This window comes from Ranitomeya imitator, chromosome 3 (genome assembly GCF_032444005.1).
Source record: "Ranitomeya imitator isolate aRanImi1 chromosome 3, aRanImi1.pri, whole genome shotgun sequence".
In the NCBI taxonomy this organism is placed as follows: Eukaryota; Metazoa; Chordata; class Amphibia; order Anura; family Dendrobatidae; genus Ranitomeya; species Ranitomeya imitator.
In genome coordinates, this window is record NC_091284.1 from 427,930,794 (window position 1) to 427,944,676 (window position 13,883).

Here is a 13,883-nt window from a genome sequence, read left to right on the forward strand (position 1 = left end):
GGTCCCTCGTTGGGCGGAGAGTTCACACTGCAAGCTGGATACGCATAGTATGAACAACGGCGTCCCATGCTGCAGTCCATCTGCTCAGTGGTTTGGGAACAACGGGCAGCTATATGTCCTGGCTTGTGGCACCTCCAACAAATAATATCACCCGTGGGGACCTTGGGCACCACCTCCCCCGCCCTTTGTGACCTTGGACGCACCACCCCTTTTTGGGACTCAGCTGCCTTCTGGGATCCCCAGTACGGTATGGGCTGCCTCCCGAAGGAGCCTTCCAACCCTTGGTACCTCTCAACCAGTCCGATCAGCTCGTCGGCATTCTGGGGATCACCCTGGGCAACCCAAGACTGTATAGGCCTCGGGAGGGAATGGACAAACCGATCCATCATCACCCGTTCTACCATCTGTGCAGGCGCAGAGGATTCTGGCTGCAGCCATTTCTGGACCAGGTGCAACAGATCAAACATTTGGGAACGAGGTGGTTTGTCCCGGTGATAGCCCCAGGAGTGAACTCGCTGTGCCCTGACAGTCAGTGTTACCCCCAAACGTGCGAGAATCTCGGCTTTCAATTTGTGATACTCTTTGGCATCCTGCAAGGTCAAATCATAGTACGCCTTCTGGGGTTCTCCCGTCAGGTATGGCGCAAGTACCTCTGCCCACTGCTCTGGCGGAAGTTTTTCCCTCTCAGCGACCCTCTCAAACACCGTCAGGAAGGCCTCAACAATATCCCCGGGAGTCATTTTCTGCAACGCGCGTCTTACCGTTTTCCGGACGTGGGTGTCATCAGCCAAACCTGGGGTTGGGGCGCTCGCCTTGCCCTGGATGGCGGTTGCCAGAAGCTGCATCTGCTGCTGATGCTCCTGCTGGCTCTGCTGCATCTGCTGCCGTTGCTCCTGCTGGCTCTGCTGCATCTGCTGCTGGCTCTGTTGTAACTGCTGCCGTTGCTCTTGCTGGCTTTGTTGCATCTGCTGCCGTTGCTCCTGCTGGCTCTGTTGTATCTGCTGCATCAACAGCCTGTTGGTCTCTTGCTGCCTTTTCTCCTGCTGTGACTGCATCTGGACCAATTGTTTCAGCAGGTCCTCCATTTTCTCCGGCAATGCTTGCTGGCTTGCAACAGCCTTGACCCAGGACATTCAAAATAAACTCACGTCTCCGCTGGGAACGCTGCTCGCACGTCTCCACCAATTGTAAGGATTTCACTCACTCAGCTGCGACGGCTGACACTCAGGAGACGTGTTCCTTTAACCCCTTCATGACCCAGCCTATTTTGACCTTAAAGACCTTGCCGTTTTTTGCAATTCTGACCAGTGTCCCTTTATGAGGTAATAACTCAGGAACGCTTCAACGGATCCTAGCGGTTCTGAGATTGTTTTTTCGTGACATATTGGGCTTCATGTTAGTGGTAAATTTAGGTCAATAAATTCTGTGTTTATTTGTGATAAAAACGGAAATTTGGCGAAAATTTTGAAAATTTCGCAATTTTCACATTTTGAATTTTTATTCTGTTAAACCAGAGAGATATGTGACACAAAATAGTTAATAAATAACATTTCCCACATGTTTACTTTACATCAGCACAATTTTGGAAACAAAATTTTTTTTTGTTAGGAAGTTATAAGGGTTAAAATTTGACCAGCGATTTGTCATTTTTACAACGAAATTTACAAAACCATTTTTTTTAGGGACCACCTCACATTTGAAGTCAGTTTGAGGGGTCTATATGGCTGAAAATACCCAAAAGTGACACCATTCTAAAAACTGCACCCCTCAAGGTACTCAAAACCACATTCAAGAAGTTTATTAACCCTTCAGGTGCTTCACAGCAGCAGAAGCAACATGGAAGGAAAAAATGAACATTTAACTTTTTAGTCACAAAAATTATCTTTTAGCAACAATTTTTTTATTTTCCCAATGGTAAAAGGAGAAACTGAACCACGAAAGTTGTTGTCCAATTTGTCCTGAGTACGCTGATACCTCATATGTGGGGGTAAACCACTGTTTGGGCGCACGGCAGGGCTTGGAAGGGAAGGAGCGCCATTTGACTTTTTGAATCAAAAATTGGCTCCACTCTTTAGCGGACACCATGTCGCGTTTGGAGAGCTCCTGTGTGCCTAAACATTGGCGCTCCCCCACAAGTGACCCCATTTTGGAAACTAGACCCCCCAAGGAACTTATTTAGATGCCTAGTGAGCACTTTAAACCCTCAGGTGCTTCACAAATTGATCTGTAAAAATGAAAAAGTACTTTTTTTTCACAAAAAAATTCTTTTCGCCTCAATTTTTTCATTTTCACATGGGCAACAGGATAAAATGGATCCTAAAATGTGTTGGGCAATTTCTCCTGAGTACACCAATACCTCACATGTGGGGGTAAACCACTGTTTGGGCACATGGTAAGGCTCGGAAGGGAAGGAGCGCCATTTGACTTTTTGAATGAAAAATTATTTCCATCGTTAGCGGACACCATGTCGCGTTTGGAGAGCTCCTGTGTGCCTAAACATTGGCGCTCCCCCACAAGTGACCCCATTTTGGAAACTAGACCCCCCAAGGAACTTATTTAGATGCCTAGTGAGCACTTTAAACCCTCAGGTGCTTCACAAATTGATCTGTAAAAATGAAAAAGTACTTTTTTTTCACAAAAAAATTCTTTTAGCCTCAATTTTTTCATTTTCACATGGGCAGTAGGGTAAAATGGATCATAAAATTTGTTGGGCAATTTCTCCCGAGTACGTCGATACCTCATATGTGGGGGTAAACCACTGTTTGGGCACTCGGCAGGGCTCGGAAGGGAAGGCGCGCCATTTGACTTTTTGAATGGAAAATTAGCTCCAATTGTTAGCGGACACCATGTCGCGTTTGGAGAGCCCCTGTGTGCCTAAACATTGGAGCTCCCCCACAAGTGACCCCATTTTGGAAACTAGACCCCCCAAGGAACTTATCTAGATGCATATTGAGCACTTTAAACCCCCAGGTGCTTCACAGAAGTTTATAACGCAGAGCCATGAAAATAAAAAATAATTTTTCTTTCCTCAAAAATGATTTTTTAGCCTGGAATTTCCTATTTTGCCAAGGATAATAGGAGAAATTGGACCCCAAATATTGTTGTCCTGTTTGTCCTGAGTACGCAGATACCCAATATGTGGGGGTAAACCACTGTTTGGGCGCACGGCAGGGCTCGGAAGGGATGGCACGCCATTTGGCTTTTTAAATGGAAAATTAGCTCCAATCATTAGCGGACACCATGTCACGTTTGGAGAGCCCCTGTGTGCCTAAACATTGGAGATCCCCCAGAAATGACACCATTTTGGAAACTAGACCCCCAAAGGAACTAATCTAGATGTGTGGTGAGGACTTTGAACCCCCAAGTGCTTCACAGAAGTTTATAACGCAGAGCCATGAAAAAAAAAAAAAATTATTTTCTCAAAAATGATCTTTTAGCCTGCAATTTTTTATTTTCCCAAGGGTAACAGGAGAAATTTGATCCGAAAAGTTGTTGTCCAGTTTCTCCTGAGTACGCTGATACCCCATATGTGGGGGTAAATCACTGTTTGGGCACATGCCGGGGCTCGGAAGTGAAGTAGTGACGTTTTGAAATGCAGACTTTGATGGAATGCCCTGTGGGCGTCACGTTGCGTTTGCAGAGCCCCTGATGTGGCTTAACAGTAGAAACCCCCCACAAGTGACCCCATTTTGGAAACTAGACCCCCAAAGGAACTTATCTAGATGTGTGGTGAGCACTTTGAACCCCCAAGTGCTTCATAGAAGTTTATAATGCAGAGCCGTGAAAATAATAAATACGTTTTCTTTCCTCAAAAATAATTATTTAGCCCAGAATTTTTTATTTTCCCAAGGGTTACAGAAGAAACTGGACCCCAAAAGTTGTTGTCCAGTTTCTCCTGAGTACGCTGATACCCCATATGTGGGGGTAAACCACTGTTTGGGCACATGCCGAGGCTCGGAAGTGAAGTAGTGACGTTTTGAAATGCAGACTTTGATGGAATGCTCTGTGGGCGTCACGTTGCGTTTGCAGAGCCCCTGATGTGGCTTACCAGTAGAAACCCCCCACAAGTGACCGCATTTTGGAAACTAGACCCCGAAAGGAACTTATCTAGATGTGTGGTGAGCACTTTGAACCCCCAAGTGCTTCATAGAAGTTTATAATGCAGAGCCGTGAAAATAATAAATACGTTTTCTTTCCTCAAAAATAATTATTTAGCTCAGAATTTTTTAATTTTCCCAAGGGTAACAGGAGAAATTTGACCCCAATATTTGTTGTCCAGTTTCTCCTGAGTATGGTGATACCCCATATGTGGGGGTAAACTACTGTTTGGGCACATGCCGGGGCTTGGAATTGAAGTAGTGACATTTTGAAATGCAGACTTTGATGGAATGCTCTGCGGGCGTCACGTTGCGTTTGCAGAGCCCCTGATGTGCCTAAACAGTAGAAACCCCCCACAAGTGACCCCATTTTGGAAACTAGACCCCGAAAGGAACTTATCTAGATGTGTGGTGAGCACTTTGAACCCCCAAGTGCTTCATAGAAGTTTATAATGCAGAGCCGTGAAAATAATAAATACGTTTTCTTTCCTCAAAAATAATTATTTAGCCCAGAATTTTTTATTTTCCCAAGGGTTACAGGAGAAATTGGACCCCAAAAGTTGTTGTCCAGTTTCTCCTGAGTACGCTGATACCCCATGAGTGGGGGTAAACCACTGTTTGGGCACACGTCGGGGCTCAGAAGGGAAGTAGTGACTTTTGAAATGCAGACTTTGATGGAATGGTCTGCGGGTGTCACGTTGCGTTTGCAGAGCCCCTGGTGTGCCTAAACAGTAGAAACCCCCACAAGTGACCCCATTTTAGAAATTAGACCCCCCAAGGAACTTATCTAGATATGTGGTGAGCACTTTGAACCCCCAAGTGCTTCACAGACGTTTACAACGCAGAGCCGTGAAAATAAAAAATCATTTTTCTTTCCTCAAAAATTATGTTTTAGCAAGCATTTTTTTTGATTCACAAGGGTAACAGGAGAAATTGGACCCCAGTAATTGTTGCGCAGTTTGTCCTGAGTATGCTGGTACCCCATATGTGGGGGTAAACCACTGTTTGGGCACACGTCAGGGCTCGGAAGTGAGGGAGCACCATTTGACTTTTTGAATACGAGATTGGCTGGAATCAATGGTGGCGCCATGTTGCGTTTGGAGACCCCTGATGTGCCTAAACAGTGGTAACCCCTCAATTCTACCTCCAACACTAACCCCAACACACCCCTAACCCTAATCCCAACTGTAGCCATAACCCTAAACACAACCCTAACCGCAACACACCCCTAACCACAACCCTAACCCCAACACACCCCTAACCATAACCACAACCCTAATTCCAACCCTAACCCTAAGGCTATGTGCCCACGTTGCGGATTCGTGTGAGATATTTTCGCACCATTTTTGAAAAATCCGCGGGTAAAAGGCACTGCGTTTTACCTGCGGATTTTCCGCGGATTTCCAGTGTTTTTTGTGTGGATTTCACCTGCGGATTCCTATTGAGGAACAGGTGTAAAACGCTGTGGAATCCGCACAAAGAATTGACATGCTGCGGAAAATACAACGCAGCGTTTCCGCGTGGTATTTTCTGCACCATGGGCACAGCGGATTTGGTTTCCATATGTTTACATGGTACTGTAAACCTGATGGAACACTGCTGCGAATCCGCAGCCAAATCCGCACCGTGTGCACATAGCCTAATTCTAAAGGTATGTGCACACGCTGCGGAAAACGCTGCGGATCCGCAGCAGTTTCCCATGAGTTTACAGTTCAATGTAAACCTACGGGAAACAAAAATCGCTGTGCCCATGCTTCGGAAAAACTGCACGGAAACGCAGCGGTTTACATTCCGCAGCATGTCACTTCTTTGTGCGGATTCCGCAGCGGTTTTACAACTGCTCAAATAGAAAATCGCAGTTGTAAAACCGCAGTGAAATGCGCAGAAAAACCGCGGTAAATCCGCCATAAATCCGCAGCGGTTTAGCACTGCGGATTTATCAAATCCGCAGCGGAAAAATCCGCAGAGGACCAGAATACGTGTGCACATACCGAAAACCTAACCCTAGCCCTAACCCTAGCCCTAACCCTAACCCTACCCCTACCCCTAGCCCTAACCCTAACCCTAGCCCTAACCCTAACCCTAGCCCTAACCCTACCCCTAACCCTAACCCTACCCCTAACCCTACCCCTAACCCTACCCCTACCCCTAACCCTATTCTAACATTAGTGGAAAAAAAAAATTTCTTTATTTTTTTATTGTCCCTACCTATGGGGGTGACAAAGGGGGGGGGTCATTTATTATTTTTTTTATTTTGATCACTGAGATAGATTATATCTCAGTGATCAAAATGCACTTTGGAACGAATCTGCCGGCCGGCAGATTCGGCGGGCGCACTGCGCATGCGCCCGCCATTTTGGAAGATGGCGGCGCCCAGGGAGAAGACGGACGGGACCCCGGCTGGATCGGTAAGTATGATGGGGTGGGGGGGGACCACGGGGGGGGGGGGATCGGAGCACGGGGGGGGGGATCGGAGCACGGGGGGGAATCGGAGTGCGGGAGGGGTGGAACGGAGCACGGGGGGCGTGGAACGGAGCACGGGGGGGCTGGAATGGAGCACGGGGGGGTGGAACAGAGCACCGGGGGGGGTGGATCGGAGTGCAGGGGGGGTGATTGGAGCACGGGGGGGTGATTGGAGCACGGGGGGAGCGGACAAGAGCACGGGGGGGAGCGGAGCACTGGACGGAGGGGAGCCGGAGCAGTGTACCGGCCAGATCGGAGGGCTGGGGGGGCGATCGGAGGGGTGGGGTGGGGGCACACTAGTATTTCCAGCCATGGCCGATGATATTTCAGCATCGGCCATGGCTGGATTGTAATATTTCACCCGTTATAATGGGTGAAATATTACAAATCGCTCTGATTGGCAGTTTCACTTTCAACAGCCAATCAGAGCGATCGTAGCCACGAGGGGGTGAAGCCACCCCCCCTGGGCTAAACTACCACTCCCCCTGTCCCTGCAGATCGGGTGAAATGGGAGTTAACCCTTTCACCCGATCTGCAGGGACGCGATCTTTCCATGACGCCGCATAGGCGTCATGGGTCGGAATGGCACCGACTTTCATGACGCCTACGTGGCGTCAAAGGTCGGGAAGGGGTTAAAGTTCACTGGGTTTATTGCTTCATAAACCATGTTGCAAACAACAGAAAACAAATAGCCTTTGGTTCAGGTAAAGAAAAACAAGTGTCCAGTTCATCCGGCTCAGTCCTGAAGCCGTAACACACTCAGGAGGGTTTCACCTCCACACATCTCTGCTGTGTAAAGGATTAGCCAGTCTTATAAAGAGCTAACCCCACCCAGTAACCCATCACATGATTAGCCATGTGGTCTGACATTACCACAGGTCCTGAAACACATATACAAGATTATGTGCAAGAAAGGAATACTCCGGGCTACATTACAGCAACCAGGCACTTATGTGGCACATACCTCCCATCGACTACAAACCCTTTAGCCATGCTACAATATATATATATATATATATATATGTGTATGCAGCAGAGCTGTATGTGTACATATAATGTGAATACAGCAGAGCTGTATGTGTGTATATATAATGTGTATGCAGCAGAGATGTATGTGTGTATATATAACTAGACTAGATGGTGGCCCGATTCTAACGCATCAGGTATTCTAGAATATGCATGTCCACGTAGTATATTGCCCAGCCACGTATTATATTACCCAGCTACGTAGTATATTGCCCAGTCACGTAGTATATTGCCCAGTGACGTAGTATATTGCCAAGACACGTAGTATATTGCCCAGCTACGTAGTATATTGCCCAGTGACATAGTATATTGCCAAGACACGTAGTATATTGCCCAGCTACATAGTATATTGCCCAGTGACGTATATTGCCCAGTGACGTAGTATATTGCCCAACCACGTAGTATATTGCCCAGTGACGTAGTATATTGCCCAGCCACGTGGTATATTGCCCAGTTACGTAGTATATTGCCTAGTGACGTAGTATATTGCGCAGCAACGTAGTATATTGCCTAGTGACGTAGTATATTGCGCAGCCACGTAGTATATTGCCCTGTGACGTAGTATATTGCCCAGTGACGTAGTATACAACACAGAGCCACGTAGTATATTGCCCAGTGACGTAGTATATTGCCCAGTGACGTAGTATATTGCCCAGTGACGTAGTATACAGCACAGAGCCACGTAGTATATTGCACAGCGACGTAGTATGCAGCACAGAGCCACGCAGTATATTGCCCAGTTACGTAGTATATTGCCCAGCCACGTAGTATATTGCCCAGCCATGTAGTATATTGCCCAGCCACGTAGTATATTGCCCAGCCACGTAGTATATTGCCCAGCCACGTAGTATATTGCCCAGTGACGTAGTATATTGCCCAGTTACGTAGTATATTGCCTAGTGACGTAGTATATTGCGCAGCCACGTAGTATATTGCCCAGCCACGTAGTATATTGCCCAACCACGTAGTATATTGCCCAGTGACGTAGTATATTGCCCAGCCACGTACTATATTGCCCAGTTACGTAGTATATTGCCTAGTGACGTAGTATATTGCGCAGCAACGTAGTATATTGCCTAGTGACGTAGTATATTGCGCAGCCACGTAGTATATTGCCCTGTGACGTAGTATATTGCCCAGTGACGTAGTATACAACACAGAGCCACGTAGTATATTGCCCAGTTACGTAGTATATTGCCCAGTGACGTAGTATATTGCCCAGTGACATAGTATATTGCACAGCGACGTAGTATACAGCACAGAGCCACGTAGTATATTGCCCAGCCACGTATATCACAGGTTAAAAAAATAAACATACTCACCTTCCGATCCGAGGGCCCCTTGTAGTTCTGTCGGCAGCTACCGGTCCCAGGGTGTGATGACGTCGCGATCAAATGACCGTGACGTCATGGCAGGTCCTTCTGGCGCAGGCGCGCAGGACCTGTGATGACGTCGCGGTCACATGACCGTGACGTCATGGCAGGTCCTTCTCGCGCAGGGCCTGTGATGAGGTCACGGTCACATGACTGTGACGTCATGGCAGGTCCGTCTCCCATACCATCGTTGGCACCGGATCTTGCAGCTTGCATGGAGCGGTTACCGGAGCGTGGCGAGGAGCGGGAAAGGCGGCGGAAGGTGAGTATATAATGATTTTTTATTATTTTTAACATTAGATCCTTTTACTATTGACACTGCATAGGCAGCATCAGTAGTAAAAACTTGGTCACTCAGGGTTAATAGCGGCGGTAACGGAGTGAGTTACCCGCGGCATAACGCGGTCCGTTACCGCCGGCATTAACCCTGTGTGAGCGGTGACCGGAGGGGAGTATGCGGGCGCCGGGCGCTGACTGCAGGGAGTAAGGAGCGGCCATTTTCTTCCGGACTGTGCCCGTCGCTGATTGGTCGTGGCTGTTTTGCCGTGACCAATCAGCGATTTGGATTTCCTTGACAGAGGCCGCGACCAATGAATATCCGTGACAGACAGAAGGACAGACAGAAAGACAGACGGAAGTGACCCTTAGACAATTATATAGTAGATGTGTATGCAGCAGAGCTGTATGTGTGTATATAATGTGTATGCAGCAGAGATGTATGTGTACATATAATGTGTATGCAGCAGAGCTGTATGTGTATATATAATGTATATGCAGCAAAGCTGTATGTGTGTTTATAATATGTATGCAGCAGAGATGTACAGGTCCTTCTCAAAAAATTTGCATATAGTGTTAAATTTCATTATTTACCATAATGTAATGATTACAATTAAACTTTCATATATTATAGATTCATTATCCACCAACTGAAATTTGTCAGGTCTTTTATTGTTTTAATACTGATGATTTTGGCATACAACTCCTGATAACCCAAAAAACCTGTCTCAATAAATTAGCATATCAAGAAAAGGTTCTCTAAACGACCTATTACCCTAATCTTCTGAATCAACTAATTAACTCTAAACACATGCAAAAGATACCTGAGGCTTTTATAAACTCCCTGCCTGGTTCATTACTCAAAACCCCCATCATGGGTAAGACTAGCGACCTGACAGATGTCAAGAAGGCCATCATTGACACCCTCAAGCAAGAGGGTAAGACCCAGAAAGAAATTTCTCAACAAATAGGCTGTTCCCAGAGTGCTGTATCAAGGCACCTCAATGGTAAGTCTGTTGGAAGGAAACAATGTGGCAGAAAACGCTGTACAACAAGAAGAGGAGACCGGACCCTGAGGAAGATTGTGGAGAAGGACCGATTCCAGACCTGGTGTGGAAACATCCAGAGCCACCGTGCACAGGCGTGTGCAGGAAATGGGCTACAGGTGCCGCATTCCCCAGGTAAAGCCACTTTTGAACCATAAACAGCGGCAGAGGCGCCTGACCTGGGCTACAGAGAAGCAGCACTGGACTGTTGCTAAGTGGTCCCAAGTACTTTTTTCTGATGAAAGCAAATTTTGCATGTCATTCGGAAATCAAGGTGCCAGAGTCTGGAGGAAGACTGGGGAGAAGGAAATGCCAAAATGCCTGAAGTCCAGTGTCAAGTACCCACAGTCAGTGATGGTGTGGGGTGCCATGTCAGCTGCTGGTGTTGGTCCACTGTGTTTCATCAAGGGCAGGGTCAATGCAGCTAGCTATCAGGAGATTTTGGAGCACTTCATGCTTCCATCGGCTGAAATGCTTTATGGAGATGAAGATTTCATTTTTCAGCACGACCTGGCACCTGCTCACAGTGCCAAAACCACTGGTAAATGGTTTACTGACCATGGTATTACTGTGCTCAATTGGCCTGCCAACTCTCCTGACCTGAACCCCATAGAGAATCTGTGGGATATTGTGAAGAGAAAGTTGAGAGACGCAAGACCCAACACTCTGGATGAGCTTAAGGCCGCTATTGAAGCATCCTGGGCCTCCATAACATCTCAGCAGTGTCACAGGCTGATTGCCTCCATGCCACGCCGCATTGAAGCAGTCATTTCTGCCAAAGGATTCCCGACCAAGTATTGAGTGCATAACTGAACATTATTATTTGTTGTTTTTTTTGTTTGTTATTAAAAAACACTTTTATTTGATTGGATGGGTGAAATATGCTAATTTATTGAGACAGGTTTTTTGGGTTATCAGGAGTTGTATGCCAAAATCATCAGTATTAAAACAATAAAAGACCTGACAAATTTCAGTTGGTGGATAATGAATCTATAATATATGAAAGTTTAATTGTAATCATTACATTATGGTAAATAATGAAATTTAACACTATATGCTAATTTTTTGAGAAGGACCTGTATGTGTGTTTATATAATGTGTATGCAGCAGAGCTGTATGTGTATATATAATGTGTATGCAGCAGAGCTGTATGTGTACATATAATGTGTATGCAGCAGAGCTGTATGTGTACATATAATATGTTTACAGCAGAGCTGTGTGTGTGTATATAATGTGTATACAGCAGAGCTGTATGTGTGTATATATAATATGTATGCAGTAGAGATGTATGTGTGTATATATATAATGTGTATGCAGCAGAGCTGTGTGTGTATATATAATGTGTATGCAGCAGAGCTGTGTGTGTGTATATATAATGTGTATGCAGCAGAGCTGTATGTGTATAATGTGTGTATACAGCAGAGCTGATGTGTAAATATAATGTGTGTATACAGCAGAGCTGTATGTGTATATATAATGTGTATACAGCAGAGTATGTGTATATATAATGTGTATACAGCAGAGCTGTATGTGTATATATAATGTGTATACAGCAGAGTATGTGTATATATAATGTGTATACAGCAGAGCTGTATGTGTATATAGCAGAGCTATATGTGTATATATAATGTGTATACAGCAGAGCTGTATGTGTATATATAATGTGTATACAAAACCGCTGTATGTGTATGTGACGCCCCAAGGTCCTGGTCGTCACAGTGGCATTGCTTTCCTCACGGGGAGAGTGATGTCACGCTTGGAAGCGATGAAGGATATCTTTCACCAGGTGATCACATACACACATGTTCACACTCCAAGCCAGAAGGGGGAACGCTAAACCTGATTTAGGGTAAACTCCCGTATAAATACATTCTGGCCTGGAGGGAAAGAGTTCAGTTGCTGACAGAGGGGAAGGAAGCAGAAAGATGTGCTAGAGAGAGATTGCCAGAAGGGAGCTTGTCGAGGAACATCAGTTAGGCGGAGCTGGTACAATAGGAGAATAGATGAGCAGACGTGGGGGTCTGCAGCTCCTGGCGGAAAGAGGAAACTTAGAAGGAAAGAACAACTTGTGGAAAGTGTGCAGGACAGAGAAGGCACAGGAGAATGACACCAGGGGAGCAGAGCAGTGATTTGGCTACCTCCCTGGCTAACGCAGATTCCGGTAGCCGGAAGACCGAGGCAGTGTCGGACTCTAAGGGACATAGCTGAAACCGGCAGGACAGCTGAACTGCAAGTTACCTGTCCGCCTTACACTCAGGAGGCACAGTGACACATAGAGCCCAGGTCGTGATAGAGACCCTAGAAAAAAGGCTCGAGTCACCTGTTATACGGGTTATGTCCTAACCTATATGGGGGACAGAGAAGAACTGTGAGGACCTTATCAGAAGCCATAGTGTCATGATAAGGTAATTCAGTACCACAATGGACATTGAGGTCAGAGCACCTACAGTGACCTGACAATAACCCAAAAACATAGAACAAAACACAAAACAGCCCCTGCTCCAATCTCAGAAGCATCAACCTCGACCTGGAACGGAAGCGAAACATCTGGTTGACACAACACAGGGGCAGAAGAAAAACGACGCTTCAACTCTTGAAAAGCTTCCACAGCAGCAGAAGACCAATTGACCACATCAGCACCCTTCTTGGTCAAATCGGTCAATGGTTTAGCAATACTAGAAAAATTGCAGATGAAGCGACAATAAAAATTAGCAAAGCCCAGGAACTTTTGCAGATTTTTCAGAGATGTCGGCTGAGTCCAATCATGGATGGCTTGGACCTTAACAGGGTCCATCTCGATAGTAGAAGGGGAAAAGATGAACCCCAAAAATGAAACCTTCTGAACACCAAAGAGACACTTTGATCCCTTCACAAACAAAGAATTAGCACGCAGGACCTGAAACACCGTTCTGACCTGCTTCACATGAGACTCCCAATCATCCGAGAAGATCAAAATGTCATCCAAGTACACAATCAGGAATTTATCCAGGTACTCTCGGAAGATGTCATGCATAAAGGACTGAAACACTGATGGAGCATTGGCAAGTCCGAATGGCATTACTAGATACTCAAAATGGCCCTCGGGCGTATTAAATGCAGTTTTCCATTCATCGCCTCGCTTAATACGCACAAGATTATACGCACCACGAAGATCTATCTTGGTGAACCAACTAGCCCCCTTAATCCGAGCAAACAAATCAGATAACAACGGCAAAGGGTACTGAAATTTAACCGTGATCTTATTTAGAAGGCGGTAATCTATACAAGGTCTCAGTGAACCATCCTTCTTGGCCACAAAAAAGAACCCTGCTCCTAATGGCGACGATGACGGGCGAATATGCCCCTTCTCCAAGGACTCCTTCACATAACTCCGCATAGCGGCGTGCTCAGGCACAGATAAATTAAACAGTCGACCTTTTGGGAATTTACTACCAGGAATCAAATCGATAGCACAATCACAATCCCTATGCGGAGGTAGGGTATCGGACTTGGGCTCATCAAATACATCCCGGTAATCAGACAAGAACTCTGGAACCTCAGAAGGGGTGGATGACGAAATAGTCAGAAATGGGACATCACCATGTAACCCCTGACAACCCCAG